This window comes from Castor canadensis, chromosome 5, assembly GCF_047511655.1.
Source record: "Castor canadensis chromosome 5, mCasCan1.hap1v2, whole genome shotgun sequence".
NCBI lineage: Eukaryota > Metazoa > Chordata > Mammalia > Rodentia > Castoridae > Castor > Castor canadensis.
The window spans coordinates 2,264,964-2,290,499 of NC_133390.1; the positions used below are offsets into that span (position 1 = coordinate 2,264,964).

General features: G+C 53.5%; 1 protein-coding gene across 5 annotated transcripts in view; it reads right to left on the reverse strand.

Moving 5' to 3' along the window:
* Agpat3 (1-acylglycerol-3-phosphate O-acyltransferase 3) overlaps positions 1–25,536 on the reverse strand; it is a 95,740-nt gene that overhangs the window by 25,846 nt on the left and 44,358 nt on the right. The gene's annotated exons all lie outside the window — the stretch shown is intronic.

Sequence of the window (25,536 nt, forward strand, 5' to 3'; positions counted from 1 at the left end):
CACTCAAGGAAACCCTTCCTCCAGTCACCCAGAGGGCCCCACAAGGACCCACTGCTTGGGCTGTGGCACGTCTGTGCCATCAGAGGGGTCATTCCGGCTCACAGGCCGCTGGGTGTCCTCCTGCATATCCTACACTCAGCGGCTAACTTGAAGACCACACCTCACGCCATCCAAGAGCACAGGTCCCCAGCAGCGTGAAGACCCGCCGCCCTTCCCGCCACAAGCCGGCTCCCTCAGCCCTCACCTGACAGTCTGCCTCCCAAGCCCTTTGCACTGTCAGAGCAGGAAAGCATGGGGAAGGAGCCTGGGCTCAGTGCCCCAAAACTGTTGGCTTAGGCACCCCTGGAAGCAATTCTTAAAAAGTTACGTCTCCCCGACAACTTTAACTCGCCTTTTACAGTTGTTTCGTTTTGTTTTTGTCTGGACACAGGGTCCTTATATGTAGCCCAGGATGGTCTTGAACGTGGGACCCTCCTGGGATTATAGGCGTGTACCAGCATGCCTGGCTGACTTCTACATTTTTAAATCCAAGTTTAAATATGCAAAAGGTATAAATTCTGGCTTACTGCAAAATTTGCCTTTTTAAGGCATAACTTTAAGTGGTTTTTTTTTTTTTTTTTTTTTTTTTTAGCACTGGGGTTTGAACTCAGGACCTATACCTTGAACCACTCCACCAGCTCTTTTTTTTGTGATGGGCTTTTTGAGGTAGGGGCTTGTGAACTATTTGCCCGGGCTGGCTTCAAACCCTGATCCTCCTGGTCTCTGCCTCCTGAGTAGCTGGGATTACAGGCATGATCCACTGCACCCCAGCAGCTTTAATTTTTTACGTGTAACCAATGGACTCCAATTGTCCTGGAAACATGGCAGCCCCTGCCAGCCCTACTCCAAAGCATACAAGTCCTTCTCATGAAGGGTGCCCTCCGTCCTGCTGTTTCCCTGGCTGTGTGTTTCACAGTATTCCTGCTCCACCATTTTATTGCCACGTGAAACCTGAAGTCTCTTTTACTTGGTACTATATAGGAAAGCGTCCTGTCGTCACCCCAATTTACTATTCCACAACCAAAATGTGGATGAATATTTACAACTTATTTTCACATCTCTTGCGCAGTCTGAGATAACTGTCAGCCAGCCACCCCGTCTCCCACAAGTCGGGATGACCCACTCTCTGCACCACAATCACACCTAAGAACTTCAGCAACGCCAAGAGAGCAGCACACTCCTGCTCCTCCAGCCGTCCCAGGACTTCTCAGCTGCTCGCTTGCCCAGGACGCAGCTGAGGAGCGCACAGCACTCTGTGCTTCAACCCCATACTCCCAGCCTCTACCCTGACGGCTCTGAAGCCTAAAGCAGCAGTCTTGGGGACGGTCCCCCAATGAGGAGCCTGCTTCCTCATGATCGTGCTAGGTTCAACACTTGTGCAGGGCACATTGGACAGCCCCTGCAAGCCCACAGGGGCACCTGACACCACTCTACAGGAGGCGTGACACTCCACCAGGTGACCTGGTGCCACCAGATGCACCTGTGTGAAAGTGCAGTATCGGCGGAATCTCTCTCTGCACGACCTGTCGGGGCAGTCTGAGGCCGAGCTGCCATCTAAACCTACTCAGTCATCATGCAGCCGGTCAGTGCCCCCCGACTCCCAGCCTGTGGCTGACTCAGCCCTTCCTCACACTTCCTGTTCTGACCTCTGGGCCTGGTGTGACCTCCAGGCACTAGCATGTCAGCAGCTGGAGGCCTGGCAGCTAGAAGGCCGACCAGGCACCTTTCCTGAGCTTGTTCCTATGTCCTCATCGATAATGTGTCTAGAGTGTTCCAAAGCCAGACTGGCATCAGCACATCTCAGTTCTGAGGGAGAGAGAGTTGCCTCCTGGGTTTCATCATGGCCCCTGTACCAGCACCCTCCTGGGCCAGGGGACCGCATCCCATCCCCTGCTCCTGGTGCTTGGGATGAGCTGTGGCAGGAAGCCACCCAGCACAGCCATGTATGCTGTGCTTACAGCAGAGGGAGGCCGTGTGAGGCTCTCAGGGCCCGCTGTACTGAGCTCAGCCTTCTTGCTGTTCAGAAAGCTTTGCACTTTATTTCCATGTCCCTGACCGTGCTCTGAATAGTGCTTGTTGCCACCTGAACTAAGACACTTTGACATACCGTCATGTCTTTGCCACCCTGTCCCTTCCTCAGTCCCGTTCACAGACTTCCTCCAGTGTTTCCTGACCAGGACCAGCAGGGCTGAAGCCATCCCCCCAACACGCCACACAGCAGCCCTCCACACAGGCCTGCTCTCATACTGCACATCAGGGCCCCAGTGCAGCATGGGTGACGGGGGAGGGCGGTAGCAGACGGAGGGTGGACGGATGAGTAGGTGGGACAGAAGAAGGAAGGTGAAGCCATTTTATGGTTCTCCTCCATTATGAACTTGAGTTTGGACCTTTGGGATCCAGCTGAAGTTCTTGTCCCCTGAGTCAAACCTCCTATCTCAAATGTCAAAAACCACTACATTTTGTTGTCTTCAAATGTCTTCCCCTCCCCAACCGCTGTCTGCTGAAAGCCAGCCTTGTTTACTGTTAAAGTGAAAAACAGAATTAACCCAGAGCCATCATCATCACCCCAAATCACTGGTTTTGTGGGACTATTTTAGTGTTGCGTATTCTCTCATCCAATGAATCAAAAGCCACAGTTAAATGACATACCTAACACCACCCCCAACCCTTGACAGAACTCTAGTTTTGTAGCATGAGAGTCACCTGGGTGACCAACGTACCTACACCACCCTGCAGCTGGTGACAGACTTGGCTTCTACAGTAGCCCTATCCCTAGATTCTGTGAGTGGAGCCCCAGCCCAGAGCCAAGCCACCAAGGCGCCCACCCCCTCCTGGAGCAGCTGACTGGCGTGCACGTGGCCCAGTCCAGCCAGGATGATGGACTGAGGACTCTGAAGGGCCTCACAGACACCTCCACCCTTGGCCTTTCTTCCCTCCAGGTGAGAATAGACATGGTAAGCACAAAGCGACATGCGTACAGACACACGGCCACACTGTGGTTGAACACAGAGGACTCCGGGTACGTTTGAGGTCACACTGGGGGCTGCCCAGGTCACCTCATGCCACCATCCTTCTGATCCTGTTCACATGGGTCCAGCATGTAACATGCTTGATTCATGAATGCTACATGAGTGACTCACGTCTACTGCACATACATTTGTGACAAACAGCAGTGAGGCTTCATCCACCTGTCCTTACGAGTTCCCTGGATTAAGTCCCTGAAAGAACAATGTTATAGGAGAGCCCGTGTAGCACCAGGACCTGAAGTCTCAGAAAATCAAAGCACTGGCCAGCTCGTCACAGGATGGCCAGGGCTGCACAGGGCAGCTTTGCTGAGGAGTGTGAGAGGTAAAGTGAGAGGGAGGAGGGGGTGGCTTTGGACTCAGTGAAAAGGAAACGTCTCCAACTCAGTGCAGATGCCTGTGGCAGTCCAGCAAGCAGAGGTCAAGCCATTGCATCTGGCCACCCTGGTTCCATTCTGACCACCCTGGGGGCTACTGAAGGAGGCGAGAAGCTCCCACAGGTGCTCTCCTCAGGGGACAGGACCACAGGCCAGCACAAGGTGTGGGTGATTCCCACTGAGTCCTGTTGGCTTGGGTTGGTGGAGTGGCTCATCATAGAGCCCTGCATGGCAAGTGTGAGCCCTGAGTTCAAACCCCAGTGCTGCCACAAAATAAAACAAAACTAAACAACCACTTCTACTGAATCCTGTTGGCCACTGGGCCATTTCTACAGTGTGAGCCCGGGCAGAAAGAGGATGGGTGGCACTAGGCAGGGAAGTGGACGGGGTGGGGGGGGGCACAACCCTAAGGGTAGAGCGGGCCCCAATGGCACTGAGTGAGCAGGCAGGGAAGGATCTCCCAGGACCCCCCCACCTACCCCAGCTCCCCAAGCTCCAGAATCTTTGTCCCCTCCAGGGTGTTCTGATGGCTCCTGGCCGGTGCAGTGGTGATGGTGGTGTGGGAGGTAGAGGGAGGTGCAAGGTCCCCAGGCTTGATGACTGCACAATGGCCTGTGACAGGTCTCTGGGCCTATGGGTGTGACCATGCTTCTCACACCAGGGTACCACCCTACGCTGGGCAGAAGAATGCCTTACCACCGTGGCAGAGCTCTGGCACCGCACTCCAAAACATGCACTGTGCACGCATTCCCATGCACGTAGTCATGTGCACTCAGATACACACACACACACACGTGCACGCTTACAAACACACGAGTGCACATACACACATGCACGTGTGCACTCAGGTATACATACACATGTGTGCACTCACACACGTGTGCACTTAGACACGTGTGCACTCAGGCATATATACATGCATGTGTGCACTTACGCACACATATGTGTGCACTTGGGTATATATGCACATGCGCGCTTACACACACGTGTGTGCACTCAGGTATATTCACATACACGTGTGCACTTACATATGCACGCACTCGCAACGTGGACACGTGCAGTCACACACACGAAAGTCATGGCTAGGTTGACTTGCATGTAGGGTTCATATAATAAGCTCAGATTGTAATAATGACAGTTTGGTCTTAGAGAAGTGGATGAGTGTTTGCTGTATAATTATTCATTAAACTGGTCATTCATGTTTTGTGTACTTTTCTCATTACGACATCTTTGACAACTTCAAAAGCTGTGTAGGAGGTAGGGGTCCAGCCTCCCCCGGGGATGCGGAAAGCATGTCGTGCTCGTTCTCATGACAAGAATAAAGTTCAACAAACTTCAAGTTCACAACCTTTGTTCCTCTCATCTGAGGTCTGGGTGGCAAGACGACCACCCACAAGAATCCAGGACAGATGGTGTCAGGGAAGGGGACTGGACGGTGCCTCCTTTCTCCAAGAGAAGCCGGGCCAGGATGGCTGAGCCCCAGGGGCTGCAGAGGTGGGACACCACACCAGTCCCACCCTCAGTCCCTGGAAGGGCAGGGCTCCCACCCTTTCCTCCCAAAGTCCCCGCCCCACCTCACACTCTGCAGGTCCTTACAGGGACGGGCAGGGCTAGGGAGGTCTGAGGGCTGCTCCTGGCACTTAGCAGACCATAAAAGACAGACAAGCGTTAGGAAGGTCAGAATTGTCACATTTGCATTGTGATCCATGCTTTTCAAAAAAGGCAGATTCAAAATGGAACAAGCTGAGTGGCTTTCAAAATAACCATTGCAGCCTCTGAACAGTGCTGGAGAGTTGTGGATTTCACCACCTAGGACCCCACAGTGACCTTGAGATGGGGCCATGACAAGTGCCCACGGAAGGCAGCTGACTGGGGGACCATGCTAGAAATGGTCAAACTCCCACCTTGCAGCAGCACCAGGCCAGGCCGCCACTCTGCGGTCTGCTTAGTATCTGAGTTTCCTGTCTGGACATAAATTCAAACTCTCGATGTACAAATGTCTCACAATGAGACAGTTTGTAACACGCTCATCAGGCCAGTAGGATGTTACGTTGCATGGAAGCACGGTGAAGGTTGTCTCCAGCAAGCCCAGCACAATCACCAGTTCCATGGGATGACAGCTGTGACTAAGCACGAGAACTGGTCTGTGGCTCTCCCCGGGATTTACACACCAACCCCTGGTGTGACCCGGGCTGCTTTCCCCTTCCCAGTGGTCACCTTCGTCCTATGCACGCCTGCACAGTGACAGCGCCTCCACGGCTGGCCCATGTGCCACCCCCTCCTCCTCACTCTGCCCTGTAAGTGCACTCAGCCCACCATGCAGGACTCTGAGCTGGGGCTTCCAGGGCCAAGTGAAGAAAAGGAACCAGCACTTTCTCCTCTCCAGTCCCGGGAGCGGGGGCAGATGCTGACTCCAGCCTCAGCTGAGACAGGGGTCCCTTCGGGAAGGGAAGGCTCATCCATGGCTGGTTTAGGCAGGTGCCCGAGTCCAACAGTCCCCACCACCTGCTGGCTGCACCCCCACAGAAGAGCCCCCTACCCAGAGGTCATTTCCTTAGCCCTCGGGGGTGTCCCCAATGCAATCCCGACCTCTTTCTCCAGCTCTCTTTAAAGTCTTGTTTATAAAAACAAACAAGGAAGTCAACCCCTAAACTTCTTCCCACTGCACTCCCCAACTGTGAACTTGGCCTCTTACTAACGTCCTCTCTTCTGCTTTCCCAATCACAGAAAGTTTACGCCAACTGAAGCTTTGCTCTACAATTTACCCTAACTCTACCCACAGCAGCCAAAGCCAAACCCCGAGGCCTGTTTGTGCCACCTGCCTTGGCTGGCTATCTGGGAAGCTATCTGGGAAACAGGGGCATGTCCTTTTTGTGGCCATGAAACTAGCCTGGGTTCTGTGCTTTGGGGAAACAAACGCATTTCTGTCTCCCTGCTCAGATGGCACCACTCAGGGAGGCTGGGCTCGTGGGATCAGCATCCTCAGAGCTGCCCTGAGACTGTCCCACAATGTCCCCTCTTAACAGCAAGTGGGACCCCACCAGGGCTGGCCGCTGTCCCCACTCCAGCCACCCAACCTCCTCACTTGTCTTTTCTCTTTTCTTCTCTCTCCCTTTGCTCGGATTTGGGGTGACTGGGACCCACCGCGGGAGGAGCCTGTGGTCTCCAGCTTGCAGCAGTGCAACAGGACTCAGTCACCAGGACACAGGGAAGGCACAGTGACCACTCAACCATGTCCCTGAGCACAAAAATAGCCACTCTGCCAAATGGGTGAAACGTCAGGGCCTGGCTATGCAGCCGGTTCACGCTGGGCACATGAGGAGGCCTGTGGAAGGGTTCGTGTGAGTGGAATCCACAGGCCAGGAGCTGCGCCCAGGAAAGCGTGAGGCCCACTCTCCCCAGAGCTCAGCCTCAAGCCATCCCGGTCCCAAAGTCCAGGTGAAGCCCAGCCCAGAACAGCACTACACGTGGATTCACACAGGAGACGCGTCCCCACCACCCCCATGCTTTGCAATAAGTGAGGTTTAGTCTTCCGACCTTGCAAATGCCCTTCACCTGCCTCCGCTAACTATGAAAGCAGCCACACCCCGCACTACAGGGCCCCCTGCCCTGCTTGGTGGCAGCACTGGTTTGCTTGAGGAGTGACTGGATGACCCAGGCAAGTGTCACCTGCCGGACAGCAGAGAGAGCATGGGAGGCACGGAGATGTCCAGAGCGATGGACCCCTGGGCTCCATGTGAGCGCAGAGCGCATGACCTGCAGCAGCTCAGGAGAGCACAGCCTTGGCACACTGCAGACAGCAAGGGTGGGGACACTGCCGGGACTGGTTCTCCCTGAGGGCCTGTGCCAAACCAAGCACCTCCCCACGGGGACGGGGCCTCTGCTCACGGCGCACCCACAGGCAGCCAAGGAGAGCTTGTGCGAGAGAGGGATGTTTCCAGTTTACACACAGGGCGGGTGGCTTCCAAGACCCGCCAAGCCCCACCACCCCCAGCAGGATGGCCTGGCCATCCGTGTCACCCAGCACAGCGGCACCTGAGAGCCATGAGGAAGGCAGAAAGACAGAGGGACTTCAAGACTGTGTCATTAACTCCCAGACCCACAACCCATGACTCCCTAGTGTGTGGTACAGGGAGCCATGTGTCCTTTCTATTTTGTGAGGGCCAGCCAAGGCTACCATGAGCTGCTGGGCTGCCGAGCACAGGGTCTTCCTCACTGAGTCCAGCAACCAGCTCAGCATTATATCTCTGTCTGCCAAAGTCAAGCCAACCATGTGACCCTCCAGGACAACGGAACTGACAGATCTATGAACCCCCAGCTTCCAGAAGCTTCCAGGGCATGCTGCAGGCACAAGTGAATAGCACCCAGGAGGATGACACCCCAACTCTAAAGACGCTGTGCATGACTCTGACTCCACAAGGAATTTACTTTCCAAAGATCTTGCTCTGTAAAAAGGCCAAATTTACTCTTACCACCAAGTGACAGGGAGACAGTGAAGTGACCACTGAGAAGTCTGCCCCAAAGTCCATGAAAGTCAAGTCCTTCAACCCCATAGCTCAACAGAAAGAACCCCACAGAGACAGGGGCTGAGTGTTTAGGGCGGCTGTCACAGCATCGTCAACTCCAGAGTCTGCAGACAGATACAGCGCCCCATAGGGACATGCTCAGTGTCCACAGCACAGCCTCCCGGGTCACAGGCAGCCGCACAAAGCCCAGCTGCACAGAGGACTGACTGGTGTGAAAATGCACACACTGTACGGCCAGGTGAAGAAAGTGCACAGATGTTTTGTCAGAAAACACAGCCATGGCCATGCCTGGGAACACGTGCACTAACGTGTCAAGAAGGTGGCACAGGTCATGGAGTAAGAGAGTTTCCTGAGTACTTTACTGCTTTTCATATTTTTGGTATGAAATAATTATTACGTAATTACAAAACGTTATCAAAAACCTACAGATATCCTTGAAGTTAATACCTTTAAGGGTCATGTACCGCAGATAAAGGTGGACCTCCTTTATCAGCAGACTTTTTTCTTTTGTTTTTCTTTGCAGTGCTGGGGATGGGGCCCCACACTGGGCGAACCCATACCACTGAGCGGCACCCCAGTCCCACACTTCCGAAGCTAAGCACACCTGTGCCTGGCCCAGATCAGAACTGCCCAGTGGACCCCTAGGGCCGTGCACAGTGCCAAATGCTCACCTGATGCCTGGTTGCTCGGCAGGAATAGCAAGGATACTGACTGTTCATATGCAATCACTCCTGCAGCCAGCATCCCAGCCAGGGCGGCTCGTGCACACAGCACCCCCTCCTGGGGACAACTCTCAAAGCCGGTCTGCAGGGGGCCAGGGAGGCGGCAGCTGGAGTGTTCCAGGCACCCAGGAGTGCTGAGGGGAGGGCGTTCTGGAGGCCAGTTAGTGAGGTGCATATGGGCTGCACTAAATTTAGGGATCTTTTAGATTAAGTGAAACTAAACATCAGGCTAGAGCCTGCTGGCTCCCTAACGCATTCATTCAAACGGTGACAAAAGACACTTCCCGCTTGCATGACTGCTGGGGAGACCTCCTTGGCTTTATCATCCAAACCAGTCCTTCAAAGTGCAGGACAGCTTGAATCTAAACAATGCCAGATATTTAGGAATGCTTTTGTAACACTTCACTTTTTGGGAGTGGTTTGAACTTGGGGCTCTGCACTAAGATTGCAGGCCTGAGTTACTGGTGTCAGACTTGCTTTAGTTATTTGTCAGATAGGGTCTTCACTTTTTCTCTAGGCTGGCCATGAACTGCAGTCCTCCTACTATGCCTCCCACAAAGCTGGGGCTACAGGCAAATGGCACCACACTTGGCTAGCGTTTGTCCAGACTTGCCGTGAACTGTGATCTTCCCAATATCCGCCTCCCAACTAGCCAAGTTACAGGCATGAGACACAATGCCCCACCCTACACTTTTTACATGCTTAAGTTGCTTTTAATTTTCAATGCCTTCTAACTGGTCCAGCAAGGCCAAGTCCTCCCTCTTGCATTTGCAGCACTGTCTGAAACTTGGGCAGAGATGGCACACTCACACCCATGCGTGCCAACCACCTGCCCTAAAGTCAGACATGAAGAAAACACATCTGGGATGGACTGCTACCTGGACCAGAGAGGCAGCAAGTCCTCGCCTGCTCCAAGCTGCTCTGTCCTCTTTCCTGCAGAATTTCTTCCAGGCTGTACCTGGTGATCCACACCAGGATCAGCTGATTCATCTGTTTCAGAAAATGCATCTCTGGTTCAAATACTGTTTTCTTTGCAGAGCACAATTACGATCTCGATCACTTCACAAATTGTATAGAATGTGGACCTGGGACCCCACCCTCAATAAAATTTAACCTGATGATTCTCCCCACTACTAGTCCCTGGACCCTTCTCTTCCCCCCAAATTTGGTTGGACTAACCACCACCAGCAAGACTGCTCTGACCTTTTTGGCAGTACTGGAGTTTGCGCTTAGGCCTCCATGTGTTGTACCACCTGAGCCTGTCTGCTTTGGCTGTTTTTCAGATAGGGTCTTGCACTTGTTGCTGGGGGCTGGCCTCTGACCGCGGTCCTTCTACTGCTCCTGCACGTCTGGGATTACAGCCATGTCTACCACACGCGGACTTTTTCTTCACCCTTATTGTGCTCCTTAACCCCTGCTGCACCTTTGAAAGTAACCTCTTTCCTCAATTTCCACCTATACGAAAGTGCCATTTGTTTTCAGCCAAAACCCTGAGGGAGGCAACTGTGAAGACAAAATTTGGCAGTCTCTGTAGACACACAGGTTTCAGAAAAGGGAACTTCCATTCATCTTTTGTGAAACAATTACTTGAAGATATAGTCCAGAAAAACAAGAAGGAATCAAATGAAGAGGAACACACAGGGCTTAAGGAAAAGAAGAAATCACTTGGTTCTGCCAAGTAGAGAAACCCCAGGAAACCAGCTGTGTAGATGGTCTAGAAAGAAAATGGCCAACATAGAGCAGGGAGTCAGAGGAACGTTTTCAAAGAACACAGTTAGGGAATGGAAGAGGGAGTCTGTTTATTTTGTAAGAAAAGAACATTTCTGGCTGGAGATATGGCTTAGGTGGTAGAGCGCCTGCCTAGTGAGCGTGAAGCCCTGAGTTCAAACCCCAGTACCGCCAAAAGAAAGAAAGAAAACTTCCAAGTGATAAACAGTGCTGTGCAGAGACGGCCGTTCCCATGGGGGAGGAGCTGGCCTGGACATGATTTCGGCCTTCTGTCTAGCCGGGGCTTGGGTCCTCCTCCTCCACACCACAGACACTTCCTGACCCGGCGCTGAGCTGCCTCTACTGCAGCGTCTGCAGCAATGAACTTCTTGGAATTTTATCCATTTCTGGATGTAAAATATTTTGGATCTACCTGTGAAAGCTTGGTGAAGTGAAGTCTGATACGGATCGGAATGTAAACACCATGAACCCAAATTCCTCCACACCATGAGGTCAAGAGGTTCTTGTTGAGAGCCGATGTAACAAGAAAACAGAAGTTTAAGAACATTAAAGTTTTAGGGAACTACCTGAGCACCAGTGGCTCACGCCTGTAATTCTAGCTATTGGGGAGGCTAAGGTTAGGAGGATCACGGCTGGAGGCAAATAGTTCTCCAGACCCCATCTCCAAAATAACCGAGTAGCTCAAGTGGTAGAGTGCCTGCTTTGCAAGTGCGAAGACCTGAGTTCAAACCCCAGTCCCACCAAAAAAAAAAAAAAAAAGATTTAGGGGACTAATAAAACACCTAAGAACAGCCACACAACTAAAGGCCTCAGCAGCAGCATAAAAGAAGGATGGGAAGTGGAAGATGACTGCACCTGCCCCGCCAGGGGAGCCACCAGGCCCTCTCACCCGGCATGGGGCGGATGCCCAGCAAGTATCCACCAGGAAACTGAGTAAAATTAGTAAGTGAAGTTGCAAAGTGTCTGTCAGCCATCAGAATGGAGCCAGGGTGACGCTGAGCACTGTGCTCAAGAGCCATGAGCTTTGCCCAGTAGAACCAGTGTCCCCTCCAATGCCACTTGGCACTGCTGGATGCTTGCTTTACAGTGATAAAATGTAAAACGCTTTAGGGCACAGGTGACACCACTGAGAACTGCCAATCAGGCCTGAGGTTGACAAATGGGTCCTTTTGTGGCTTAGTCAAACAAGAACACCCTGCAGAAGGTCATTCCAGTGTCCACAGCCCACACCAGACCCCGCACACCACCACAGTCTGTTCCCAGCAGCACAAGGAGCAGGCACCAACACAGCCCAGGCTGGGCACACGCACGGGGACTGTCGTCCTATTCCTGGACGACATTACCATTCTGAATTTCAGTTTCTCATCTGACGGTGAGAGTAACATGCTAGCCTCTGCTCTCAAGGGCTCAGGGTGGCCTTGGGGACAAATGGAGAAAAGAGCTTGGCCGCCCTTCCTTATGAGGTGGCATGGCCAGGGCCCTGCCTTTGGGGCCGACTGGCGTCTGCCGTCTCGAAGGTCCCCGTGAGCCAGCTATAAGGTTATTCAGGTTCCCAGCCAGCTAACAAAGGGGCTATTTTCCCAGCAAATAACAGATCATTTTAGGCATTTGTGAAACTGCATGGTTAAACCACTAATCCCAAGCAAGGGCTTGGCACAAAAGGGTCTTGCTGAGGCTTGAGTTTAGGGTGTTCAGGACGCTGAGTGCCCCGCCCCATCCTGAAGATGACCATTGTTCTGTCCTGTGAAGACCCTGAGAAGTCCTGCAGGAAGGAACATGGTCTGCCTGCTACCTTCCCAGATCACCTGCCCAGTGAGCTGCATTTGTTTGTGCTTTTCACTCACCCCTCCCAGGCAGCGTACACTAACGAGGTACAGTCGTATACAAGCGCACATGTACACACGCATGCTCCGTCCTGAGGCCAGGCCTGAACTCTGACTCTGGGCATGGTCTGGGCCTGGGACCCTATGGACAGCTATTCTGTCACTTCTGCAAGCTTTCTGGCATTGGTCAGCTTTTCTCAAAGAAACAGTGACTAACTGCTTCGACTAAGATACTGGGGGAACAGCCACAGGCCAGCTCTGAAAGTTAGTGGGGCGGCACTCACTCCCACAGCCACACACATTCGGGGGTGGGGGGAGGCAGCAGTGACCCGAAGTCAGACCACACCCTCAAAGTCGGGTTCCCGGGAGGGCTGCCCTACAGGTCACCCCACCACACAGATAAGCTCCTTCCTCCTATTCAGATCTTCCTTCTGGCATTTGGTGGGGACTCTAACCCTGGCCCAGCGCACGTCACAAGGAGCCTTGGCAAGCACAGTCTGAAGGCAGTTACTGCAGAAGCTGTGATCAAAGCAGAGGGACCCCAGAGACGGTGGGTGTGGGGGAGTTGGGGTGCTTTCTTACACCCCCAAATTTAAGTAAGGCTGTGGAGGAAGACATGCTCCACCCTGGAGACTGTGCACAGGTCTGGTGACTCCAAGAACAGAGCTGCACCACAGAGGGTGGAGAAGGTCCCACACTGTGGGCTCACTACGGTGGCTCCTCGTGCCTCTGGCACAGGCATTTGCTTGTGGCCGGGCACTGCCGAGGACGTCCACTCTCAGACCCCCCAGGGCACAGGCTCACCCAAGCACCAGGAGTAAATATCCCTTGGCCCCGAGGGCAGCAGACAGAGAGACAGCTGGACAGGATGGCACCTCATGAGTCAGCATGTGAGGTATGGGATGCCTGGAGCTGTTGCAGCCATCCTGGCACCAGTGAGCAGAGGATGGTCTGGTGAAGCTGGTGAGGAACCCCTGCTGGGAAAAGCCTGGGAATCTGTCCACAGCGAGGAGCACAGGAAGTCAGACTTCTGTATCACTTCCCTCTGTGGGAACAGAAACGCATGCTTCCCGCAGCAGGAGCACCTCAAACACAGACAAGGCTCAAGTGCTGACAGGCTTAGAACCTGGTGGCACCTCTGAGCTCCTCTCCCTGCATCCTCTGCTTGTGACCTGAGTATGCACTTTACAAGGGGAGCTTGGCCAGGGTCTCTTCTAGCTGGTGACTGCAATGGAACAGAGGCCCGACCCTGAGAAGGCCTCGCCAGGCAGCCGGGAGCCGCACAGCACGGAGAAGGCTATGGTGCGGCAGGAGTAAGTGCAGCTGAAGAGACCCAGTGCTGCTCGGTGACTGGGAGGAACTGGGTCTGTAGAGGCTGAGAATGGAAACCTGCATATCCTCCGCCAGCTCTGAGCCACAGGGACAAGGACGTGCTTGAAAGGTTGTGACCAGAACCACGACTCCAGGCAAGACACAGCAAGCTTTCAGAATGTTCTTCCAGTCAGGTGAGGGCGTGCTACATGTGCCATGCCTTCCTCTGCCTCCGAGGAAGGAGGACTGCACTCTGAGGCCAGCTGGGACAAAAGTGCGAGGCCCTATCTGAAAAAATAACTATAAGTAAAAGTGCTGAGGACGTGGTTCAAATGATGGAGCACCTGCCTAGGAAGTGCAAGACCCTGAGTTCAAATCCAGTACTGCCCCGAAATGTTCTTTCAGCTGGCTTCTGCCCATCTGTGCGTCAAGCATTTGCTCAGAGGTAGGCCTAGGCATGAAGACAGGAAATGTCAAAGGACTCACCAGGCAGGCAGGAACTGAAGCCAGAATGCACCTGCCGTGGCGCAGTGAGAGCTCAGCTCTGACCAACACAGAGAGCAACCACCACGCCCCATCCACGGGCTACATGGAGGCTCATGCCGGGGTCTGGAAGACGACTCACTCAGAGCTGCCCTGTAGGTTGACTGAGCTGTGCACGCTGCTCAGCTCTGCCTCGGCACCCTATGAGGTACTGCCCACGGCGTGAGCCCTGCCCGCCACCTCATCTGCTGTCCACCCAGGGCGAGGATGGCCCCACACGCTTAGAAGTTGCAATGACATGTGAGGTTTCTTCTTGGGATTTGGGAATTCCTTACTAACAACTGCCCCTGCCTCATAGAGGCCCCAAATCTTTTAATAAGGGATGGGGGTCCCTGTTCTTCACCTGGGCTAATTCTCCCCTAAGTTTTACACTTGCGTTTTTCCCTTTGGGTGTGTGCAAGTCCCTTTGAGAATCACACCAATCATTTTCACACAGCCCGAGGGTTGTAGGTGAGATATGATGGCCTCTCTGTCCTCTCCCCAACCCCACCTTCCACCCCGTCATCATTAGAGAAGATGCATGATCGGATCTAGAAGAGAAAGCTGCAGACAAGAGGACCCCATGACCAAGTGCACACTGAGGAAAAAACACAGCCTGGGGAAGACCTCCGGGAGAGCCGGCACCTCTAGAGGGAACTACCTCATCCTGATTCTAGAAAATAAAATTAGCATGCTCCCTGGGCTTGGAGTTCTCAACGACCACATGACAATATCCACGCTCAGGGCCCTGGTCCTATCTAATCACTGCCACCATCATCCACCCTGTGCACAAGAGGATGTCTGGGTCCTGTGCCCTTTGACCCTCTGCAGAAGCAAAGCAGGCATTGCATCCCCATTTTACTGACGGACACTGGAGACCTAAGGTGCAACTGTCCTGCTTGGCCCTGGCCTGTGGCTGGTATTAGCCACCATGAGCTATGCAAAGATTTCTGGAAAGAGCCTGTGACTCACTGTAAACCAGCTCCTCAGCTTAGGGTGGCACTTGCGGGAAGGACTACATTTCTGCACAGTTTACAGACCTCCCCATGAATCAGCAGCCCAGTGGCACCCTACAGGGAAGCAAGAGACAGCGGGAAGAGAGAGCGGGCAGTCAGAGGATGGCAGGGATGGGGGTCAGATGTGAGTCAGGCATCTGTCCTCCTCAGGAAGGTCCCCAGCACCTAGGCCATCCCCACAGGGTGCACATGACATCCTGGACCACCTTCAGAGCATTCTAAGGAAAAGCCTCTGCAAGGGGAGATAGCCCCAAACACCCCACGAGGGTCATCTGTGCTCTAGCCCCTTGACTCTTTCCCTAGCTCCCCAGAAAGGTGGTGGGAGGGTATGGATGGCAGGGAGTGGAACTCTAGTTGGAACAAGCAGAGCAGATGCAACCAAAGGAGCCCCGCACCGCCCAGCACCTGCACCTGCACAAGGCCTCGCTCACCAGTAGAAGTAATAGGCCAGGGCCACCGCCACCAGGGCAGCACAGAGCCCTGAGAAGAGGCAGGTCGAGGAGCTGTCTAGCATCATCCACCGTCAGTCCCGCGGAATTTTTGAAGTCAGGGAAAGAAGCCTGGTTGTGAGCAGGTGTTGGCCTCAGGCCAGAAGACAGAGGATGCAGTTCAAGGCAAGGATTATAACCAGGCTCGCACTGCACACATCTGCTGGGCACTGCAGCTGCCAAAAAGAATCTGCTCAGCAGAAAGAGGGAGGCGGGCGCCCCGGGAGCCACCTCCCTGGCCAGCAGCACCCTTACATTCGTGGGAACCACCCTGAGTGACAGCAGGATGCGCCTCAGCAGGACACGAGGGCAGCCTTTTCTCCTGCCCCTGCTCTGGGCCCCACCATGGGACACACACTAATCCAATAAGCGGCTTTCACTAGGAGTGCAGTAAACAAGAGTCAGGAGGTGACCAGGACGCGGGTCCCTGGGCCCCACCCAGTGCTGACCCTTGGGGCTGGGGTGCAATCCCTGGGCTCAGCCCTCCCAAGGCTCCAGTGATAGAAATTGTGGGTGTGGACATTGCTCCAGACTCAACGGGAGAGGCCAGCCCAGGCCCAGAGGCCGCAGTCCTGCATTCAGGTTCCCACACGTATGGTGCTGCACACACAGGATGGAAGTGACAGATGCTCAGCAGCCAGCCCCCTGCAGCTCCCAGCAAGGCTTCTTAGTCTAGAAGAAAGGAGCTCAAAGGCAAAGCAGAGAAGAGGCTGAGCCAGCGAGATGAGAAAACGGCTCGGGAGCCTGCCCACACGCCTTGGGCCGGGCACAGAGCCTCCACCCAGGCCCGAGTGCCCCATCTGGTCCCGAACACACTCCCGCTCTTACCCTGGCCACCCTGGCAAAGGAGCTAGCACCATGGCATGGCTAGGCCCCAGGAGGTTCCCTTTCCCACCATGGGTCTTCAGATGGCTTGGCTCAGCCCAGCTGGCATCTTGAGCCCATGCAACCCCATGAGAGACCAAAGCTACTCAGCTAAGCACTCCTGCATCCCTGCCTCTCAGAGGCTGCAAGGTAACAGATATGTCCCTTCAGCGCCGAGCCTGGGGTTTTGTCACACAGCAGTGGGTGATGAACACAATCACACAAATAGGCAGGATCAAGATTGATGCTCCCTTGCTGGCAGCCTGGGTGCCATTATAGAGCTGGAGCCAATATCTGAAGCAAAATGGAATAGCTGCAAATCCACAATGCAAATTCAGGACCTTGTAACCCAAAGAAGTACTAACCAACGCAGCTACCTAGTGAGAAATCACACCGCGGGAATGAGGTTTACATTCACTTAATCATGCTAGAAGCCCAAGCCCAAGCGTGTGTGTGTGTGTGTGTGTGTGTGTGTGTAAAGAAGAACAAGAAGGAGGAGGAGGAGGAGGAAGAGGAGGAGAAGGAGAAGAGAACTTAGGCCTTCCCCTCAACAGTACCAAGCATGCCTTGCGTCCCCCCTGCAGTGGGGACCTGCACCCCTTCTCAGGCTGACCATGCTTACAGAGCCATGGGCAGCCACTTTCACCCAACACCTGGCAACCAGATGAAGGCTATGATGCAGCGCACCCAGAAACACACACCCAGAACAAGCAAGCCATGGCTGCATCCTCCCAGTGGGGCAGAAAGCTGCCAGGATGGTAGAGGCTGGGCAGGCCTGCCAAGGCCCCTACACAATGACAATGGTGAGCAGAGGTGAGTTTTATTTTACTCCTGTCTCTTTGGGCTGCAGAGCTGGGAACCTGAGGTCTCAGCAGGTGGTCTAACCTCCCTGAGGCTCAGCTGACTGCCCCCACCCCAAGGATTACCCTAATGCAGTTGTTCCTGGGCCTGGTCTGGCCCTACTTGACTGAGCTCTGCGAGGCCCTTCCGAGGCATCTTCCTGCCTGTCTGTATGCTGGCCTCTGGTCTGAGAAGTCATCTGGGAAGAAGGTCCGTCATTATCTGTCACTTAGTCCGCTGGGGTGAGGAGGGGTCCTGAGCAACATTGTGCTGGCTAAGGTTTTCCCAAACCTTAATTCCCAGGTGGCCAGAGGCACTGCTGACCACAGGCTTGGCTTCTGCAGAGTCGCCAGTCATGTCCTAGGGGAGGCAAGGCTCCTGATCCTGCCAGGAACTTGGGAGGCCCAGGCCGCCCACCTCACACCTACCCTCTGCCTCCTCATGGTCCTTAAGGGAAGATCCCCTGCTCTGGGAGTAGCAGTTATCTTTGTCTGAAAAATAAAGCCCAAATGCAGAGAACTGGGGGCCAGCTGTGGGTCCTGAGCCCATGGGTACCTGCATCTTCCAGGTCTCACAAAGAGCACAGGTGCCCTGGACTAGATGGTGCTAAGGCAGCTATGTGGCAGGTGCCAGACTCCACCTCTATGCAAGGCTTTTCTCCCTGACAGAGTACTGAGAGGACTTTGTGAGCCAGTGTTGGCTCTACGCTGGCCGAGGCCAGGCATCTGGAGTTCTGTTGGCTGGGAACCACCACCAACCTGTGCAGGCTGAGCGCGCTGAGCAGCCTGGTTGGCACCTGTTGAGATTTGCGTTACTGTTGCTTTGCACTGGCTTAGCCTCCTCTGCAGGAGGAAGGGAGGGAGGCAAACCTGCTGTGTGCTCCTGCACAGGTGCCCTTTGGGGCCCAGCTTGATGTGGTCAGTATTCTTTTAGATGTCCCTTTTGGGGTCATCCTGGGCCTGCCTTCTGCTGGCCCAAACTTGATTTGGCAGTGTGACATCAAGCAGGGCCCTCACAGCAAAGTGCACAGCAGTTATTACTTTTCTGAATTCTCCCAGATCGGCTGGGAACTTGCCCACGGTGTCCTCAACACTCCTCAGTGCTGTCAGTGTCAGGACAAAATCTCCTCCCAGCCTGGCACTGCTTCTAGCTGTGGGGGAGAAGACACCAACTTGAGGCTCTTCCTAAGTATGACACTCCTCCTACTCCTACCCATCGTCCTCACCACTCACGGCTGACCGGCTCCCTTCCAGAACCTCTTCTGAAGGCAGCACAGGCCGTGCTCATGCAGTCCACATGCCTCCTGCTTGGTTGTATCTTCTAGCAACACATAAATCTAAAGGAACCCTCCTTTCAGTAGTGTCCCTTCCTGTCTAAGGCCAAGCCCACAAGAGGGCCCATGTGTTAGATAAACAGTGTCCTTGGAGGCCTGACCTCCAGACCTACCATCACAGAGCACTGCCACCCAGGCTAGGCCTGGAGAAACTTTGGAAATACTTCGCAAAGCCTCTCCTGGCCCCTGGAGTCACTTCCTTGAATGTGGCACAGCAGGGGAGGAAAGGCTGGTGTCCTGGTCCCACTGTCCTCATGAATAGGTGCAGGTACTATGGTGTGTCAGGGCCTACCAGCTCCTGTCCTGAGGGCTCTTGCTAGATGAGCAGAGGCTGGGGACAGACACCCCTCCCAGATGCCTACCTTATGATGCAGCAGCTGGCAATGACCAAAAGAAAACATGTCCAGGGAGGACAGTGGTTTTCCCAGGCCCTTTCTCCTGGAAGACCAGCAGCGGCTGCTTGGGCTGTGACAGACATAGCCTACCCTTCTGCATTTCAGGACTAAAAATTTTAAAAGTGGTTCAGAGTCTTCCCTACCTCTTAGACAGCTGCTTTGGTGACTCACTGAGCTGGCCTCAATGGCAGGTCCCTTGCTCTGGGATCCTCCTCCCCTTCTAGAGGCCATTTCAGCCTCTTTCCTCCGTGTGCCTGGGCAGCTGGGGTCCCTTGACATCTCAGCTCCTCATCTCACAGGTGTTATACATCCCTGACTTGCCCCATGGAGGACCAGCACAGCCTCCTGCCAGGTTCCAGCCCCATGCCTGACTCTCCAACCTGTGCTCGTGGTGCAGCCAGAATGCCTTGTCTAAATGTACCGGCTCCCAGCCCCCACTGCTGCCACAGCCAGCCCCGCCCAGCAATCATGGTTCCCACTGCAGGCCTGCTGCTGTGGTCCCCAGAGCCTAGGCCACACAGAGGGGCCATTTGTGGACTCTCCAGTCAGGCTCATCCCTTGACCTCTGCATGGCCCCATGCCGTGCTGGGTTTCATTTCTCACTGTCACCCCCATACTGTGGGCTCTCCCTTCTCTCTGTCACAGGCAGAGCACTGTCAGTGTGCACAGCCCAGTACAGGGACACTCTGGGATGTCAGTTCTGTGTGTCCTGCGTCCACGTGGACCCAGCCAGGGTCCTCATCCCCAGAGCTCGGCGTTCCTATGCCACCACTCCCATCTTCTATGCTGAGGCCACAGTAGGTGCCCGGGCACAGGATGCCTTCTTACCCGGCTGACAAGGCCTCACACTGACATTGACTCCAAATCACAGATCCCTTAGGTGAGGTGGGCTCCCTGTCCTGCACTGTGTCTCGATGTCTGCTGTTACAATTCCAACCCCCCAACTCCACCCCACCTCTGACCTGTGCCTCAGCTTCCTCAACTATCAAGTGGGCGTAATAACATGTCTATGTGCACAGACTGTGGTGAAGTTTCAAAGGTTTGCAAGTCAGACTAAGGTCAGCACAACAAAGGCCAAAAGTGACCGCCTATTCCGCAACACCATCATCAAGCCCTAACCTGCCCCTGTGGAGAAAATGGACAGACAGGATTTTAAAAGAACATGCCACAGAAGTCTAATAGGCAAATGGGATTACATCAGCTAGAAAGCTTCTGCACAGCCAGGGGGACGGGAGCAAAGAGAGCCTCCTGATAGAGGCAGGAGCTGCAAGCCACAATCTGGTGAGGGGCAAGCATCCAAAATACACAGGAACTCAAACTCCGCAGCAGGAAAGAAACAGTGTGAACAGAGCAAGGCCAAGCATCTAACAGACTTGTCCCAAAAGACACACAGCTCACAGTACATGAGAAGGATGCTCACCCTCGCCAGCCAGCAAGGAAACGCAAATTCAAGCCATGGCATGCTGCCTCACACCTGCTGGAATGGCTGTCCTCAAAAAGACAGACAAATGTCGAGGGTGTAGAGAAGAGGGAGCTCTGGCACGCTGTCGCCAGAATGGAAACTGGTGCATCCATTGTGGAAAACAGCAAGGAGGTTGCTTTAAGATCGGAAATTTAACTTTCACACGAACCAGCAATCCCACGCCTGGTTATATACCCGAAGGAGATGAGAAATGCAGTCAGCGTGTGGAAGAGACAACTGCACCTGTGTTCACCACGGCACTGTCCACAAGAGCTAGATGGGGAACCAACCCAGTGTCCATGGCCGATGATTGGACAGAGAAATTGCAGAGCATGTACACAATGGAATATCACTCAGCCCTAAAATGAATGAAATTCTGCCATCTGCAGCAACATGAATGGAAATGGGAACCGTTATTAAGTGAAGCCAGTCAGTCACAGGAAGAAATGCTGTACTTTCTTATGGATGGGTGGAGTCTAAAAAAAAAATCAATCTTCTCCAAATGTGGAGGTTCCTAGCTATTCAAGAGGTGGAGACCAGGAGGACCATGGTTCTAGGCCAGCCTGAGCAAAAAGCTCGTGAGACCCTATCTGAACCAATGGCTGAGCACAGTAGCTACATGAAGCACAAATAGGATATGGTAGTCCAGGGTGGCCCAGACATAAAGCAAGACCCTATCTTAAAAATCACCAAGGACTGGAGGTGTGGCCAAGTGGTACAGCACCTGCTTTGCAAGTGCAAAGCTCTGAGTTCAATCTCGCCACACAAAAATAGCCAATGCAAACAAAAGGGCTGTGGAGTGGCTCCAGTGCTAGAGCACTGCCTAACAAGTGGGAGGCTCTGAGTTCAACCCCTAGTAGGGGAGGAAAAAAGCCAAAACAGTGGATCTCATAGACAAGGAGAGTAGAATGGTGGTGATCAGAGGCTGGGGAGGGAGGGTGAGGAGGTTGGCCAAGGGCTATAAGGTTTCAGTTGGATGGGAGAACAGGACCCCTGGGGGTCTATTGCACTGTATGGCGACCCCAGTTAATAACATGCAGCCAATGTAACAGAAACTGCTAAAACAATAGACTTTAAAGTTCTCATTGGCAAGATGACAGACATGACTCAACCTTTCTACAATGCTGCACAGATTAAAACATCACATCATGCCCCACAAAAATGCATGCTTGTTATTTACAAACTTAAAATATATGCTGAAATAAATTTAAAACCACCTGAGTCCCTCTCTGGGTCAGAAACAGAACCAAAACAAAATCATACACCTGTTTTGGCGACATCCTAGGACAGAACATTAGGAAGGTTACGACAAGCCTAGGATGCTGAGAATCTTGGTTTACCAATTTTTGAATCAATGGCCAGCTGAGGATTTTGCCACAGCCCCTTCCAGTGGCATCTCGGGAGAATGGAAGCTCCATGTCTGAGTCCTGGCCTCTGTGGGCAGTTGCATAAGGGACACCCTTATCCAGGACCAGCAGAGAGCGAGGGACATCCTTGACATGTGCCTCACCATGGTCACCCCATGAGCCAGTGCCACTCCAACTTCTACAAGTCTTTATTTTTGAGACTTCATCACTCTATTTCATATGTGTATACGAAGCCCATCAACCATATTCCCTCACCTGCATCTCCTCTGCTCAGCCTGGCCCACCACAAGTACTCCTCCCCTGCACCTGTTCTACAGTCGTGTCTTTCACCATTAATCCCAAAGTCAACGTTCAGAGGGGTTTCTCAAAGCGTTCCCACTACATACCTCTTTTCTTAAGGTTAAAGAAAAAGCCAACTTAATGTACTACACGAGCTGGATGTGGTGGGTCACGCCTGCAATCCTAGCAGGTGAAGATAGGACAACTGCACCAGAGGTTGGCCCAGAAAAGGCCTGAGACCCTATCTGAGAAACAAACAAAAAGCGAAGGAACTGGGGTGTGGCTCAGAGGCAGAGCGCCAGCCTAGCACACGTGAGGCCTTGGTTCATACGCCAGAAAACACCACAGGATCTCTAGATTGTCTCTGAACCTGAAAAATTAATGCCTGAAACACAAACATTGAAAGAGAAGAACACAGACATGTGATAAAATTTCCTGGTTGTCTCCTAGAGCAGCCACATCTTCAGGCCATCAACAGACTTTCCTTTACATGAAGGGACCTCCCATTCCCCATCTGGGATGGCTACCAAGAGGAACGCAAAGTGTAACCAATTCCTCTTCCCTGATCGGCAGTGAGCAGCTGTGGCCATCGGGTAAGGGACACACACAATGACAGTACCCGGCTGCTATCATGATATGCTATAAAAAGTTCTGCTGTCTTCCCCTTGCCCAGTCCCTGACCCATGACTGGCCATGACAAATGATCCAAGAAGAGTGGGTCAGTCCAGGGACCTCAGAGCAGTCAGTGGTGAACCCGCCTTGGGGTCCAGCATTTGGTCCCTCATGCTTATCAGAATAGCTGAGCCAAAGTCTTAAGCCCCTGTGAGCCCTGGCCTGTGAAATCCACGTGGTGAGGGGGTGAGGCCACGATGTCAGAAGAGGACTGTGTAGGGAGGAGGCAAGGCCCAATCAGAGGATGGACACCTGGGCCCCACTGGCCTAAGGCTCACACAGTGTGCCTTGGCAGCTGGGCTTCCCTGCAGGCCCCATCCCATCTACCTCCAGGGAAGAGGGGGGGTGTCCTAGGCCGCCTTGGACCTGTCAGCAGCTTCTGCTCTCCTCTGCCCTCCCTGCGGCTTCCGGCTGTCTCTGTTCACCTGGCCCAGGTATGCCCACACTACTGGCCTCCCTCTTACATTCCAGAATCTGCTGGCCAGCCTCACCTTCCTGGCTCCAGCCCTATCAAGAAACATGGCACAATTGGGTACCAGGGCCTCCAGTTAACTGGGAGACGTGGGGATGCTGCAGTGAGAGAGTGGCCCAGTAAGCCCGGAGCGAAGAAATTTCATGCTGGGCACACCAAAGTCACACTAAGTGACAGGCACTCTGCACAAATTGCTCACTTATGATCACCACCTCTACCCCATGGGTACCACCTCCACCTCTAAACAACCTTGCTTGAAATCACAAGATAACTGGCAGGCCTGGGTGGGAATCAGGCAGGGCTATACCTGGGCTGCACCATCCAGAGCTGCACTCCAATGGAGAAGCAGCAATTTCCTGGCTCATTTCTCACCCTAGAAGTGTGCCCAGAGCAAGGCATTTGAGATGGCCCCAATGTCCCCCTATTTCAGTCCCTTGTGAAAAACTTACAGGTAAAACCACGCTTTGCACTTTCCTCAGCTACACCATTGACTTCTGACATCCTGGACCTCAAGAAAAGAGGCCTTGACTAAATCACAGAACGGCAACGACAAGTGCTCTGAGTATCCAGAATAAAGAAGGTCCTAAATCATCTGACTGCCTCCAGCTTGGCTCTAGGCACTCGGGAAACACAGTTGTCACAGCAGCCAGACGCCTCTCCCTGCAGAGCACTGCTGCAATTATTAGCTTGATGAGCCCCAGGAAGGCCATCTCACCAGCCTCCTTACCAGATTTAGCTCAGCCTTAAAGCCATCATCAAGGTGGAGGAGGAGGAGGAGGAGGAGGAGGAGGAGGAGAGCTGCCTGGCACTGCCACCTGCATGCCCTGCACCTCACCGGTTCTCTCATGCCCTGGGGTCCCTCCTCCCATGATGCCTCAGTGCCACTATGCAGGGACCTGTTCCATCCACAGGGCAGACACAGGGAGAGGTGACTCTGCCCTTCCAAATCTTCAAATAAATGAAACATGCACAATAAAAACAGAGTCCCACCGTTCACAGGCTCTTTGTTCCGGCTCCCTCTCGCTCAGGGCAAATGTGAGAAGTGGTGGCAGAGGCTCCAAGTGAGGCCAGCAGGGATCTCAGGGATTGGCTGATAAAATGCCCTTGTAAGCCCCATGGGACAATGGAGAACATGGTTCCTATGCAAACCAAACAAAGTGTAAACAGTCTGAGGTGTGAGTCCCAGGAACCCAGGCCCCAAGTCTCCAGTGCTTTGAAGCTTATTTAGAAACTTTCAGTCTATGTAGCTCCAAACTCTCCTGCCCCATTTGCTAAAGGTGGCACCTAAGAGTGCCAGCTGTGCAGCCTCCCGTGCCCTGAGGCACCATGCATCAGATAACGGAGAACACACTCAGAAGAACATACTTCAAGATGCTTCCTGTCTGGATTGGTGTGGTGGTACATGTTCATAATCCCAGTTAGTGGGGAAGCTGAGATTGGGAAGATCAGAGTTTGGGCACTCTTGCACGAGCATGACGAAAGATCTTGACAGGAGTCAGAGTCCACTGTCCTGGCCCTGGGCTGGGTACAACCAAGGTGGCTCCAGCTCCAGCTTGGGTCCCTACCTGTGGCTGCCCAGCTAGCCCTATAAACATTACCACTAATACTGGCTTATAGGAACAGTGTGAGGCCAGGGACTTTACCTTTGGAAGCTAAGAGCAGGTCCGCTCCCCCTTAACCCAGACTGCCTGCAGGAGGCTCAGTGAGGGGCCCAGGACAGACCAATCATTTTCAAAGTGCAACAGCCAGCAAGGCCAGGAGGGCATCACCTAGAATGCCTGATCATCTGCAGAGCAGCAGGGAGCCAAAAGAGTTCCCCAAGAAGGTCTGATGGGACAGAAAAGGACACCCAAGGCCTCATGCACTAAGGTTCAGGAACAGTTGAGTCTCCTGAGCTGACCTGCAGCTCAGAGAACTGAAGGTCTGTGCGCAGAAGCCTGGCTTTTGAAAATGACCATCAATATTGTCACAATCTTTAAAAGAGGATAAACAGAAAGGCCTTTGGACCCTCTTAGTGCCTACTATCTGGTACTCACCTTGAAGTCTAACTCACTTGGTGTCTTTCTGGCCACAGCTGACCACCAGCCCAAGGCAGGTAAATGACAAGACAACTGCCCAGAGAAGGACTGAGCTTGCCCGGCCTCTAGTCGCAGGCAAGGTGCTCTGTAGATCTAAGGGCCCAGCTCCATACCTGACCCTGGAAGCTGTCTGACCTTGACCTTGGCACCACTTCAGGTATGTGAGGCCCCTCTGTTCAGATGGCCCATGGCTCACAGT